Source organism: Pyrgilauda ruficollis, unplaced genomic scaffold, assembly GCF_017590135.1.
Source record: "Pyrgilauda ruficollis isolate IOZ18807 unplaced genomic scaffold, ASM1759013v1 scaffold94, whole genome shotgun sequence".
NCBI classification, from domain to species: Eukaryota; Metazoa; Chordata; class Aves; order Passeriformes; family Passeridae; genus Pyrgilauda; species Pyrgilauda ruficollis.
This window is the reverse complement of record NW_024531488.1, coordinates 2093611-2109909: the sequence shown is the minus strand read 5'-3', so window position 1 is coordinate 2109909 and position 16299 is coordinate 2093611.

The following is a 16299-nucleotide window of genomic DNA, read 5'->3' as shown; positions in this document are numbered from 1 at the left end:
TATATATATATATATATATATATATATATATATATATATATGTCTTTCCTTGATGGAGCACTTGTGAAAATTGATAACTTTTATGTTGTTTGTTAATTACCTTGCTGCATAAAAACCATCATTAAAACCACCATCAAAACAACCTGTTATAATTTTAATGTACTTCATAACATAATTTTTTTTGAGATAATGTTGAGTCCTGAGTTTGCCTTCACTCACAGCATCTGAAACCAGATGTCAAGTTACTTCTTTTTGTAGTTCCTGAAAATCCAACAAGTCTGAAGTAATTAATTTTTTTTTCTGACTCCTGGGTAGCCATATCTCTTTACTTTCTACACTATCTCCAGTTTAGTGTATAATTTGAACTATGTGAATTTTATAAATTTATTAATTTATAAAGTAATAGGTATGTACTTACATTCTTAATTTTTTTCAAAATCTACCAGCCAAATCAGCCAGATTTACTGTTGATACGTTTGCTCTGTTTAGTTACCAAATTCACCTTTCGTTATGAGCTTCTGAACACCTTTTTAAGGGATTGGGGTTTTTGTTTCCTCTTCCTCTGGGGAAAAAAATCAAACAATCAAAACCCCAAACTTTTTTAATGCTTTCATTTCCAAAGTATTAAAATCTAGTCTAAAATATTGAGATATTTTTGCAACTGAGAAATAATGTTTACCTCAATGTTACAGTCTTTAATTTCTATTTAGAGAAAAATTAAGTTGCCTGATGGGATTACTTGGAGATTTACCTATTTTCATTATCCTAAGGTGTAGTGCCTGAAACATGTTTATTCTGTGCCTGGGCCTGTGTCATCAGACCGTAGGGATTTCAGAAGAAGACTGTAAAAATACAGATGTCTGAGTGAGTAGTTTTAGTTTGAAAATGGTTGCATGCATTTTCAATATAGTGACATATATCGGATATAGATTGTATCCTGTTAATAAAAATTGATGTTAATCCTAATCTGACCTACCTTATTGTTCAAGGTTCTATTTCAAGTTTATGTTTTCTATTATTACTTGGTTTTCTTTTTTCCAAAAGTAATTGAAGAGGGGATTTTGGGATTTTGTTAGTTTCCCTTTTGCATGCCAGGACAGATTGTAGACTAAATGGACATTCAGTGTATTAAAAGCAATAGATTGTGTATGGCTGTGGTCTTTGAATTAATTTATCAGAGGTGAGAACTATGAATTGATGTTCTGCCATCACAGGACAGATTTTTATTTTTTTTTCTACACAGAAACTTACTTGACTATCTTACAGGTTTTACCATAATGCTTTTGTAGAGTTCACTGCGTGGTAAATAGGCAAAAATAATTTATGAAAAAGGGAATACTAAACAGTGCTAGGAGGTGAATCCCACCTCTCATGCATTGCTCAAAGTAAGATGTGGATGTAGAAAAACATCTTCTAAGAGCTGCTTTTTCTACTGTCAGAGGAAATCTTTGTATTGATTATTCTTTTTTTCAAGGAGGAAAATAACCTTCTTAACCCCACTGCAGAATCTAGTATACTTTATGTGTGCCAGATCAGCTCTTTAGTTCTTCCTTGATATTGTCCATCTCCTTTTAGGCACCTCCTACACACTACTTCAGGATATTCATTGAATGAACAAGAAACCAGATGAACTACATGCATTTACAGGATTATCTAAGATTATATGTAATTGTGTTTAAATGCTTTCTTTAAATGAATCATGGCAGATAATATCTCCATGTTGTGATTAAACCAGGTCATGGTGGGCCATGGAAAATCATTGTTGGAGCTAGTGAAAAATTTGTTCTTTAGCTGTACTTGGGCCTTGTTGCATTTTATTAGTACCCCTATCTTTGAAACAACCTCACATAAGAAAATGCTTTGAGTTGTAATATAAAAGAGAATGTACCAGTCTAGACTGAAGTATTTATTTTCATTCTCATTAAATAAAGAGAGTCACAGATTATGATAAATCTTGCATTGCCCTTCAGAGATACATCATCTAGTGCTTGAGGCCAAGAAATGAGTACTTTCCATAATTAGTAAGGGAAATTAAATAATTGGGCTGTGGTTTATGAGGATTCTTCCTCTAAGAAAAGAAACCATTTAACTCTCAGTCAAATGGGTTAACATGATTTATTTTTTTTAGCACACAATTATTGCAATTTCATTTTATGTAAATTCTACACATAACTTTTCCTCATTTCTTCTTAACACAGCAGAACAACCTTGGTTTTGTCAGGACTTTATACTCATTTTTTCTGCCTGAAAATCTAGTTAATTTTTTGGTTAGATTGATTTCTGATTCATTGTATTCTCTGACTCAGTTTTCTGAACACAGTGGAGAAAAAGGTGTTTGTATTCCCATAAATGGAATAAATTGGTATATTTCAGTGGAATTTTACAAGGTGACAAGGCATCACTTTAAATCCTGTTTTGCCATTATGTAGAAACTTGGCATCTGAATTGTTTATGCTCAAAAAATTTAAAAAGCTAAATCAGTTTAAAGTTATCTTCCTTGCTAAGCACAAAAATACTCTTGTGTACTGGCGTGTCTAGTGCATGTATGTGGTAGTTTAAGCCCAGCCAGCAACCAAGCCCTATGCAGGCACTCACCCACTGCCACACCAGCAGGATCAGCAAGAGAATGGAAAAGGTAGCAGCTAGAAGACTCATAGGTTGAGATGAAGATTGTTTAATAGCAAAAGCAAAAGCCACAAACACAAAGAAAGCAAAGCAAGGAGTTAATTCACTCCTTCCAATGGCAGGCAGGTGTTCAGACATCTCCAGGAGAGCAGGGCTCCATCAAGTAGAATGGATACTTGGGAAGACAAATGCCACCACTCCAAATGTCCCCCTATCCTCTTTCTTTATCCCATTTTACATTCTGACCATGATGTCATATGGTCTGGAATATCCCTCTGATAAATTTGTGCCACCTGCCCCAGCCATGACTCCCTACAATGTCCCTTGCACCCCAACTTCCTGGCCAGTGTGGCAGTACAAACAACAGGAAAGCTCCTGGCTCTGTGTAACCTCTGCTCATCAATAACAAATATCTCTATATTATTAATTCTGTGTTCAGGAGAAATCCAAAACACAGCTTAACACAAGCACTATGGAGACAATTAACTCTACCCCATCCAAAATCAGCACACATGGAGATAACTTTAACTAACAGCAAATCACTTCTCTGGATTCACCTGCAAAAAAAAATTGTTATAATTACCTTTTATTGGGTTTGACCAAATATCTACTTAGCCCAGCATTTATGTTTCTATCAAAGCAGCTGTAGAAGTTACAGAAAAATATATGAATATACATAGACAGTAGGAAATACATAATATTCATCTAACAGACCTTAGCCTGAACTTGAAGCTCTTATTCATGTGAATAAAGTCCCCTTGAAATCAGGGGATTAACCTCCTGACAGTATTGTTCTGTTCCACTTTTTAACAGAAATAGCATCATGGGCTTACCAAATGGATATTGATCCTCTAAACCCTCTTATGAAAAGCCCCAGTAGAGTTCCCTAAGAGAAGTTAAGATTTACAGAACAGCCAGGGTATAATTTCAGCTAAACATAAAATGTGCAAGTGTCAGTATAATTTGTTTCCTGACTTTGACCAAGGAGCAGGTTTTTGTGGTGAGTTACTTAATATCTCCTTCTGAATCCAGTTTTTAGGGGGAAAATATTCTTATATGCCATGTTTGGAGTTAAAAAAAAAACAACCAAACAGAACAAAACCAAAACATCCTGTCAGAGAAAAAATGTTAGGTTGAAAGCTATGTTAGTGTGATATCTCTTGAATTTTGATGACATACATTTTCCATATTTCTGATGGGAAACTTGGACACCTTAGATACCATAAAATGATTGTGGCATTTATGATAAGGGTTCAAAAATACTGCTGGTGTTTAAAAGTAGCCATGACTCAGGATTTATATGCATCAGACTGCTCCAAAGAGCTAGGCCAGTTATTCTACACACACCTGAGCTCTGATGTAATTTTTCGGCGTGTAATTTTGTTGAAACAATAATCTAGCTTTTAAAAAACTGCTCTCTGGTAAATATTTAGTGGTAAGCTAATCAATATTCCTTCAGCAATCACAATCTCTAAATAGCTTAACTGATATGTTGTTCAAAAAATGCGAGAGGGAGGGAGAAGGAGAAAGGGGGAAGGGGAAGGGGAAGGGGAGAAGGGAATTATGCCATCTAGCTACAGGCTGCAGAGGGAAATTAATATTCAAAAGGTTAAGGTGTCTGTGAAATGTATGTAATGAGTAACACTCATAGTTTGTTACTATAGGTTCATTGCTTCTAACGCTGAGGACGGCACATGGATAATTTACGATTCCCATTGTCCCCTCTGCAGGGATTAATTCTGAATTATTTATGTACCTATATACGCACAGAACTGAAACATTTTAGTTAAAGTCAGCCACTCACTCACAGTCTTGAAATTATGCAGCCCTTGTTACTAAAAATGATGTTAGCCTCTTGTGATTTAAGTCATAACATTTTATTTTCAGTCCCACTGAGAGAAAAAGCATAGAGAAAGAAAAAAAGATGTATTTTCCTGCAGATATTTCTGAAAGCATTTTTTTGAGATTTAAATAGATAATGGTAATTTGTTGAGTCAAAACTATCGTTATAATGTGCACATAAATAAATGTTTATTCATGATTAGAGATAATTTTTCTATTGCTTTGTGAGAATAACTTTCAGAAGATGGTTATTTTTGAATACAAAATCTTTGCATTTCAGTAAAGAGAATCACATCTACTTATTAATTAATCAAAGAATGGAGTTTCATTTTGGGAAATTGGTCCTTACTGTTAAGAATTCCCACCAAATCATTGCCTTCAGTACAAATGAAACTTTCACTGCTGTTTCCATTTGAGCTCGAATGATTCCTTGCTGCTCTAAATATCTTTTGGATATATTAAATTTTTTTCATGGTGGAAAATGCAGATATTAATAATTTCTTAATAAAATATTGGACTAGGGAGTGTCTTGAGATCTACACCAAGGATAGCATTTGATGAAGAACTAACCCAGTCAGCACGAACAGGACACAGGCATTTTATTTCAGCTAAATATTGATTTAGCAAACTATGTCTGGTTTTAACCAATTTGCTTCATCTGGAGGAGGCGCATTTCTTTTATCCAAACCTCTTTTAATATGACACAATTGTGATGCAAAATTTTTAGTTTTCCATTATACAGATGCTAAGGGCAATTAATAAAAAGTAAGATAAAAGAAACCATTGCTTGAGCAGCCCCAGACCTTTGGGGTTTCATATGAACTGGCCATCTCTGCCTTCAGGAATTGTACCTATAATGATAACTGTTCAAACAGACAGCACAGGCTGTAAGCAGAGTATTTAATATGGAGTGGATAAAGATGTAAAAGTATTTGACATGGAAAAGAGATTAAAAAAAGGCATAAAAGATCAATCCTCCTTTTTCCCCGTCCTGTACAATTCAACAATTGTTAATGAATTAGGAGGAGGAGCATATTGATGTACTGCTTGACTGTAACACAAAGAAGTGTAGTTAGCAAAAAGCTGCAGTGGGTAATGAACAGTATTTTAACTCGGCAGTTTAACCTCCGTGTCTGTCAGCAATGACCTTTTACCAACCCCAATGAGAGCCTGATTTCTCACTTTTGCTACTCACTGCTGGATGAGTGAATGTAGAATTTGACAGCTAGAGGTTTTACATGAAAAGGGAAGGTACTTAAAAAGCATGTTTTGTGATGATAGGCTACATTTATTCACTGTTCATTACACTGGGTGTGCAGGAGCGTTTGTGGATTGATTGGGTGTGAGCAGCTTGTCTTCTGGGGCAGCGAGGAGACATTATTGACCTGCATGGGAGTCGAGGTGGCCTCCAGATGACCCCCCTTTCACCTGGAATTGACCTTGAAAACAACCTAGGGTTCACCCTGCTTTGAATAAATAGAAAAGTGACTTAACAGCATGTGAATTATTAGAATGGACATATTGCACATTTCTCCTTTTTCAACTTTTATAGAGGTGCATGCATAGGGGGTGGAGGGAGAGTGTTGCCTTTTAGATTTCCAGATACAGCAGCTGCACAACTTGATATTTGCACAGATTTATGGCAAGAGGCAACTAGACTTTCTCCGGCTTGATGCTAAATTTTGCAATTCATCATTATTGATTAGAGCCTACACTCTATGACAGAGCCCAACCCTTACTATGACAATTGCTATTTCAGTTGTTATGGGCCATAATGGGCTATAGGGATGATTTAAAAGAGCACAATAGCTATCTGTAATTACACATGAATAATCCATGAATTCTCTAGCACAGTGCTTATAATCAGACCCTAACAGCCAAGGCATAGATATTTGTACTTATTTTCCCTTCAGCAACTAGGCTGGAAGGCACCTCTACCTGTAAACTCCACCACAACAGGCCAAAAACAATTGTTTCCTTCTGTGTCCAGTCTTGACTTTTCTTCCTGTGCTTCAAATAAATCAGTTAAAGCAGAGGGTAATGGCATATTGTATCACTGCCAAGAGTGCAGCCTACTAATGAACTTGGCTGGGCATGGAGAGCTGCCTGGAGCTGCCTTCTCAGAAGCTGTTTCTTTGGTTTTACCAGATACAAAGAGTTATATTTTCGAGTTTCTAAACTATGACAGTAGCTTGCTTCTATGACACCCTTTTCTCTGTGGAAAGACAAATAAGGGAAACATGTACAACATGTACTATTTCTGAAAGTCGGTGTTTCATTTTACATTGGCTTATTTCACGTGGAACATTTTCTGAATTGTTGCCCAACTTTTGCCTCTGTTTTGAAACATTAAGAGTGCTGATCACAAAAGTATATTTTATGTAGGTCAGATGCAATTCTTTCAGGGAACTGTATTGGTGATAAAAGCTTGGATAGGTGGCATCACGTAAGTGGCATCACTTACATAAGAAAGCCAAGTTGACCCAATTTTTCTATAACAAGGCCTCTTTAATCTCAGGTACATCATTCTGAGCTAATTGAACAAAATCTAGGTGATTAACACTCTGCAAAACCTACGCTCACCACTTTGCCCTATATTTATGATGGCTGTCCTATGGCTTTCTTAGATTTCCATGTTGGTCTTAGGTAAGCGGGGAACACTATTTGTGATGATCAAAAGCATTGTGTAATTTTATTTCCAGCAATAACTTTCTGGGTGCTCCTACTGTTTTGGGTTCTCCAAAAAGTGTTTTGTTCCTCATGTAGGGCTGGAGAGGGTTTTTCATTCTGAAAGAGAGAGACTATTTTTCTTCCCTTCAAGTTTCACTGCTAAGGCATATTTAGGACATGCTTTCAAATAGCTTCCGTATCAAAATTAAAATGTAACTTATCCTAAAAAAAAAAACTATTAAGAAATTAAGTAAGAGCCTGCATAATATTCTTCTGAGTCATGCAAATTATTTTTCAAAATATTATTTCCTCCTAACAGCTGTTTGTACCTTTGTCTGTACATCAAGTAAACATAAAGCAAGGACGTGTCTTCTTTAACAGCTGAGTCTGTACAGAACACACACACACGAAAGAGGTAACTTCTAAGAGGTATGACATTAGAAAGATATGTACTAGTATAGTCAGCTTACAGCTCATCTTTTTTCCTACCTCTCTAAAAAAGAAAAGGCAGTTTTGCCCAGAGGAAGAAATAAAAGGGAATCCTCTTTAAAAGGTACATTAACAAAATAAAATAACAGTTTTATTAGGGACTTGGGCTGAAAGGGATGTTTGAGTAGCAAATGATAATTTACTTTTGAGGTATATTAAAAAGGTTTAATCTTACTGATCATGAGTTAAATTGGATGTTTTAATCAGTTAGTGAATGCCAAAAATAATTATGCCAAAGTGCTTAGTCTGCAGAATGTGTACACAAAGCATATAAATCCTTTCCTTCCCCAGGGATTTCTCAGAATAACACACAACTAGAAGACAAAAGCGATATCAAACTCATATAAATTAACATTGCAAATGATCTGAAAAAAATACAATAAATAATTGTATTTAATCTATCACTCTGATTATGCTATACAGGGGAGAGTGTCCAACACAAATATGTTCATTAATCTCTTATATCCTCACTAAACTTTTTCAGGAAACATTCCTGCCATTTACTCTTCACAGTTCAATCGAAGGTCATCTTATGAATAGCAAAAGTGGGTTAATACCTTAGTACAGAAAACTATAATCTTTTCTGAAATAAATGTTCAAAACTGAATTAGCTTGACTTTTTCTTCCTCTTGGGAAGAAAAGTATTTGTCAGTATTTAATACGCACTCTGAAATCTGGAACAATGCACCCTAATGGATCCTTTTCTTTAGTTGTGTTGCTTCTCACAGAAGTGCATAGAGATTTCATTTATACAGGACCTCTTTTCAATCTAGAATAGTATATACCTACTCTGTGTGTGTGTCTGTGTGTCTGTGTATGCATGTATTTGTGTTCATAATTACTGAAGATTGGATGCAAATTTAAATGAGATGGCAGCTGTGTAGGTGAAATTATCTTTAATCTTTGCATCCTTTGCAAAATAATTTTGGGCCTAAATTTTTCATATAACCTTTTTGCCTGCAGAATATAAGGACATGCCTATCACATATGCTATGCATACACTATATGAAGGCTTTTTTTGGAAGCACCCAATACATGACTTGTGAAATGTGAAAAATAGTTTTATGATTCAAGGGCTTAATTTTTAATTTTTTGAAGTTCCTGTCTTCACCCTTTCAGATAATTCTAATTTTCTTGATTTTTAATAAAAAAATCTCACAGGGTAAGCCCACCAACTGGGACTAACAGGTTGATTTTAAAATTATTACAGATTATTCCTTGTAGTTTTACTTTCTCAAGAACAAAACTGGAAAGGAAAACTGTTGCAAAAAAGAAGAGGCCATTTATGCTGAAATGGTGAGTTCGTGATTGTAATATAATCTTGCTTCTGGCATGACTGAGTATTTTCGCAGGTTTTTTTTCTTGTAAAAGGCCATATATAGGCTTAATTTTTCACCACTCCTATTGTTACTCAGGAGCTAACTCCTCTGAAGGGAACAGAATTAGGATTGCAAGGGAAATAAAGAGGATGCTGCCTTTATTCTTTTGCCATTTACATAGCTCCACTGTACCTGCATAAGCATCCTACATGAATGAAGCATTTATTAATAGCTTTTGGCAAGAGAGGTGCTTCATATACTTTAGCACCTTAAAAAAACCCTGAACCCATACACAGCACAAACTGTGGGCCACTGAAAATGTATTAAATTAATGCCTCATGGAAGACCATTTTCAAATTTATTTGTCCATTTCATATGTAAAATGCAAAAATAATAATAATTCCAAATTAACATTTGAAATTTGGATTACACTTGCCTTCTTAACATCTTATACATAATTATACACTATCTCTGCCTCCAATGCTTTAGGCACTTTCTACTTGTGAACAGCAAAATTTAAAAAATTTGAAAACTAGGCACAAATCTTTGTATTATAAGTTGCACCCAGAGGTCACCTCAAAGTTTCAGTTACCAAATAAAAACTGAATTTTGTACTGAAATTTTAAAATGGTGAGTTCTATACTCCACATTTATTGAAATACTGGTGTAAAATTAGGTGAGCTAGAGAATATTACCACTAAGCATGAATGTTCAAGTTTTCATCAGTTAAAGTAACAATTTATTTGATAAAAATCTGCTCATGAAATTTTTTTCAGAAGTTCAGTAATTGTAGCATAGAAGCATCACAGAAACACCTCAGTTATCTGTTTGAGAAAGACACCTGGTGTGAATTATACACCAGTTTTACCAGTAGGAGCCTACAGGATAGTACAAGTGGTGGTGTAAGAGGCTTTGAAATTTCTATTTCTTTGAACTTTCAGATTCTAGAATAATCTGATGAGATTATTTTTGATGAGTTATTGTTCTGTAAGCAAAATAAATTTCCTGCAATCTCCTGTAGTCATGAAAATTCAACTTCTCTCCTAGAGAAAAATTTAATAATTTTGTCCAGTTTTGTCCATTAAAAATTGTTCAGTATTGTCTTTAATGTTTGGTAAAATGTAAAAATAAGAAGATTGTTTTAGGTTTAATATTCATAAAATCCAAATTGTTATCTGACATTATCCACTGTTATCTCAGGGCAGCCAATTTTTAATTTCTGCCATTCTTAATTCCCCTAAGGAGAAAGCAGAACAAAAAAACAAAAACAAAAACAAAAACCCAAAACCAAAACCAAAAACAATACAAAAACCAAAACAAAAACAAACAAAAAACAAAAAGAAAAAAGAAACTAAAAACAAACAAACAACAAAATCCCCTACCCATATTTGAATACATTTGTGAAAAAAGTTAGCATTTATTTCCTGGTTATTTTACCCATAGTATTGTTAACTATAAGCTCAGCTTGCCTCCACTAGATCTCACCCACTCAGTAATATTTTAAGTTCGCTTTTTTTAAAGACAGCTTTTCTTCTTTCCATGTTGAGCTGGAGTTTTGTGAATGGAGTGCTGAGATTTCTTTGCTGACATGTTTGGAGTCCAGAAAAATGCTTAAGAGACAAGACTTCTTGGGCAGGGGGGTGGAGGGAGGTGGTGGGGGGAGAAGGTAGAAAATACGCTATTAATAGAAAATTAATAGACAAGGGAAAGGGGCAGAAATTCACCCCTCAAAAAAATTTCAAAGCAAAATGACAAGGAAAAAAGCCTTGAAATCTCTCTGATTCACCCATATACTGAGTTACTTTAATTTTGTCTCTGTCACAACTTTCCTATTTGCATATAATCTTACATTATCTATTTCTCTCAGCGGATGTTCTCTGTGGTATGGTATTGAAAATACATACAGCTTATTCAGTAACATACAGGAGAGGAGGCCAAAAATGAGGGAAAAAAGTGGAGTATTGAGAGGGTAAATTAAAAATTATAAGATCCAAGAGTGTAGAGCTGTAGTCTTGGGAAATGGTTTGAAATAGAGAAAAAAAATAATAGAAAAAAAAAATGGAAACAAAGTAGTTGATAGAAAGTGATAAGACATACAGAAGCAAGAGAAATTTAAAAAGGCAATCTGAAGTGTAGAAGTACAGGAAATATCTGAAATTAATAAGGTCAAAGGTTGGAAATAAATTAAAACCACAATAATAAAAGCTAAATTGTTTCCAAATATTTTGTGCATTTTTAATACTTGCTTGAAAGTGAAAAGGAGCCCAAAACCAGAAGTCTTGATTGAGGTACAGCTTGAAAGAAGATGAGTAATTACAATGTCTGTTTCTGTATTGATGTCTATGTGCAAGTTCCTAAGTCCAGTTTTAATTTAAATGAGTTGGAGGGGGGAAATAATACTTTCTTCAGTTCACTCAGAGGACTGTTTGTTTTGGTTTTTTTAACTGATTACAAGTGGTTTGAGCTAAATCCTACTGAAAGAGGCAAGTGATCAGTTTACAAAACCTCAAAGCTCCACTTTCACAATTGCAGTTATGCCAAGATATTTTTAAAAAGCAGGGCTATGAATCTTGTGGATGTACATGTGAGAGAAGGAGGAAGAGTCAATTATAGTATATAAGCATTTACACCTTCTTTATAAAGCTGAGCATCAAATAAACACATTTTAATAAAAAACTTAATTATTTCAGTCTCTTATGTTTTGTCAATCCCACATCCCATGTCAGTTACTTGCACCCCAAGCAATATCTTGTTTCCAAGGACACAGAGTTGTCTTTGTTCTTTGCTGGGAATTTCGGCATTGAAGGGATTTCTGATAGAAGGTATGAGTTTCCTTCTTATTAACATGTGAAGGTTTGCAGACTTCATAGACATGATTTCAGCGGAGAAAGCTAATTCCCAGTATTCCAGAGTATGTTCAAAAAAGTTTATTTACTTGCTAATGTTTTTCTGACAACTCCACTGTTATCAAAGATGGGTTTATTGGAATAAACAAATATCTCTTCCTGTGCCAGACATCATCCTTTTGCCTGACACGGTAGTGGTCTCACAAGCCCAAGTGCTTGAAAGAAAAGACAGAGGATCACAAATAAAATTTGTCCTCACTGCAAGTTAATAGAACCCTTTAAATTGTTGTGTGGTCATATATCATGTCCTTGTGTGGTATGAGTGGTTATGCGTACATATTACTGCAGTAGAAGTGTAGACAAATATTGTCAAAGATTTTCTGTGATTTGGTTGTCTTCTCAAGAGTAGGAGGAAACCTGATTAAAAAAGAGACTGTAATCAAATACCTAAAATATTTGTTTCAACTTAATATCTTACCTTTTATTCCCTCCCAGTCTATTGTGTTATTTCTTACATTTGTTAAAACAGTTTCTCACCCCTAGTGTCATAGCTCTGTTGTATATAAGAGGAAATGATACTTCCTTGGCCTTATTTACTCATTGAGTACAAATGTCTGCATACAGTAGATGTTCTCATTCCACTCCTTTCCATTCTTTTTTGAAATCTTTTTTCCCCAACAGTTTGTGAAGGTAAAATGAACTGTACTTGATTTACAAACTGTTCTCATTATTAGACTTATGCTTGTATTTTAATTATCGCATTCATAACATTCCTATGGACTCCTAATGTCATGGATGAGTAATAACTTCCATAACTTTATAAAACCCTTGAATGAGAACCCCTTTAAAGCAAGATGCCTTGCAAGGGGTATATTTCTATCACATTGCATTTGTGCTGAACTGATAAGCAGATGGACTGCAACAGCTTGTACTTTTCAACTTTTATAGTAAATAATTTTATTTCTGCATATAATGGGTTGTAATATAAACTAGAAACCCCAAGACAGAGCTTTTCAGAAGTAGTTAAGTAGAATGAAATATATTTGTCAGTTGTGAATAGAAATGTACTTTCTGCCAATAGCATTTTAAGTACTCATTTGTTTTAGCAGTATACAAGTGGTATACTCTTCAAAATCCATATCCCACCCTGTTTTCTCTGTTATCCTAATATTTATGTAATTCCTGGTGGTGGTCTAAAGATGGAGGAAATCAATTCAATTTGACAAGACTGTTGAGCTGATGATCATCTAAGTCACCACAGTGTTTCAGTCCACTCTTTTTTTGAGAGATAAATAATGGGAAGAATAAGTCTTGGTGTCCTGGTTTAAAGGACAGATGTCTGCCAAGGAAGGCAGGAACCTCCCTTGGAATGGAAAATGTGACCCCTTCTCTCCAAATCATTATAATTTTGAAATTACAGGGCTTTCAGGCAAAGATATGGGAAAAGGAATAACAATTCTTTACTACAAGGCAAAAAAACCCACCAACTGCAGCAACAAAACCAGAAACCCAGTAGCAGCCTTCTCTCGGCGGTCAGGCGCTTTCCTTGGTGCAGTTCCTGTCACGGCCGGCAGGGGCACTGTTGGCTCTGGGCCAGGCAGGGTGGATGCAGTGATTCCCCCGCAGCTGCGCGGGGCGCTGTGGCGTAAGCGCCGCTGCCTCCCTATCGCATGGCAGTGGCAGGTGTGCCGGTGGAAGAGAGAAAAGGGGCTTCCTTTACCAACTCATGGCAGGCCACCAGTCCTGGTGCTGCTCTAGATGGCAAAATGGGCTGTAGTCAGAAACTCAGAGCAGCAGGCCAGAACAGCAGAGTTGAGCACGCCCCAAAATAGCAAACAAAGTGTAGCAAAAACTTCTAAGCTATAGCAGGAGCCACAGAGGTGGACATAGGGTGTCAGATTGAAGTGTAGCAAAAAAACCAAAGCAGCATCCGAAAACAGTGGGTCTGGGCAGTGGCAGCTGGGCTGCTGCAAACAGCTGGGAAGGGCTCCCTCCAGAAGTGGGAAGGGGTTGGGGTCCCAGGTTTTCCCCTGAGGCACGCAAGTAAAGGGTGAGGGTCCTTTCCAGTGATGTCAAATGTTGACAAGTTACCAATTCAACAGGTGCTCTTATGAGAAAAGCCTCGCTCACAGCAGGAGAAGCAGAAAAGGATGGAACTCCTCAGCGGCAATGAATTGTCCCCACAGCAACAGAAGCACCATCTCACCCCCAGTACCAAAGGCAAGAGAGAGTGAAGTTGAGCCCAGCCCCTCAGACCCCAGCCAAAATCTTGCAGTATCTCTACCCTTCCTAAAAGAAAACCCCCCCAGGTCAGAGACAGTAGCAAACTGCCCTCTTCCCCTCCTCCTTGGATACATCTTTTGTCTCTCTTAAGTACCATCATTCCTATATCTTAGGCAACAAATAGGAGAAAATTCCCTGAGCAAAAGAATGAAAAAAACAGAAAAATCCTACCTGCAATACTTGGGTAAGAGGTGGAGGGTCACATTGCAAAGAATTGCTTCGGAACATCATCATTTTGATCATGAATTGGATCATATGTTCGACCTCCTAGATGATAATTATTATGTCTAGTCTCAGAGTTCAGCAGGTTTCTTCTTGGGGATCAAGGTAAGATGATAAACCACAAGTTCTTTATCAAATGGAAGGGGTCAAGCATTGATAGCAGATGGCACAGTAAAGCATTTCTTTCAGCTTCTTTGCTGAACAAGGAAGAAGCACACTAGATAGGAATTTGCAAGTTAATTAACCATGTAAAATTATAGATTTGTTATATGAATTGACTATGGGCTGTTCAAAGTTAGTTGGAAATTAAGCTTTATTTACTTCTTTTTACATGATAATTTACAGATGTGTAAGAAAAAAACTATATGTTTGGTAGGTTTACACTGGAAGCAATGGTCGTTGACAAAATTCCATTACCTCTCCTAAAAGCAGAAAGGTAAATAGACAAGTTAAGGCAAGAGTTACTGGTTTATGTTTCAATTAAGTTACTATATTTTACTAATAGTTGCAGACTTTACTGATGCTCTGGTTTTGACCATCAGCATTGTCTCCTTGTTGCATGGGATAGGAGAAGTCTCTGGCATTGCTAGGGAAAAAAAAAAAAAAAAAAAAAAAAAAAAAAAAAAAAAAAAAAAAACAAATTTTAAAAAAAAAGCCTCTTTTGCAGAGTCTGTCTGTGAAAAATCTTGGTTTCTACGTTTTCAGTGAGGGAGAATTAGAACAAATGGAAAATAAACAACCTCCCCGAAGGCCCCTCTTCTAAAGCCTGAGTTCACTTATAAAGTGTTGACAGTTGCCTATGCAAAAAACATCAGAAGTGCCAGATTCCTGAAGTGCTGGGAAATTGCAAGATTAGGTGATATGCCTAAGGAAACTGAAGGAAACAAAACAAAGTAATCACTGCAGGGTTTCTTAAAAATATATTTTTTTTTTGTTAGTGGGTCTTCAGCACAGATGTAGAAAATATATAGTTTATCCAATTGATTTCTTCATTTCCAGTCATTCTTTGATTGTTTGACAGCTTTTAATTAATGTTGTTATAGAAATTTATGTGAATTGGACAGAGAGTATATTTTTTAGGAAAGATTACTTTGGATTTAAATTTTTATTTTAAAATAATTTCATAGATATCTTGTGCTGTTTTACAAGTATCTGCAACTAAGAATAAAAATGGGATTTTAGCAGTGCTAGTAATTGGTACTTTACAAGTGATAACAGATGTTAAATGTGGATTTCTAAGACTGATACCAAAACAGGTTTGAGTGAATCATCTATATATTTTCTGGAGTATATTATAGAAATGTTAGCAAGGCAGTTGAAAGGCAGTTTCATTCAGATGGTGAATGCAGCTGGATTGATTTTTTCATATCTCTTCAAATCTTATCCTACGTATTTCTACCAACACCTTAGCCCCAGCTCCTCAATGCATTTTCTATTTTCAACACAAATACAAGTGTTTGATGTTTGCTAAACATAAGACATGAAATGTTGGACTAAGAGGTAAAAGGCACTTCTGTAGTGGGATAAGGGGCAAATTTTAATTCCACATTGAAAATGTACCTCTTAAAGGTGAAATCTTCTGATAAAAATGTAACAAGTTAATGCAATGCAGAGCCTTAATGAAGAATTTCATTGATTTGTAGCAACTTTGTAGGTGATCACCTGAGAGAAGACTACATATCTTTGGGGAGCTGCAGGACGTAGTACTAATCATAGGAAGAAAAGTATGGCAGGTTTAATGCAAGCATGGAGCAAGCACTATTCCCAAGTAATTCCCAAAAAAAAGTTGCTGTGTTTGGTTCCTCTGCATAATTAGTTACTGAAGACACCATCACAGCTCTGTGCTGTGAAGTCATTCTTCAGAGAGACAGCAGAAAACCTAAAATCACAGCAAGCACTGACTCCTGCTAGGCAGCCAACCTGCAGAGATTGGCCAGCCCTTTCCTGACCTTGTTCCACTCATGGAAGGTTTGGGAAGTGCACACCAACCCTCAGCACAGGTA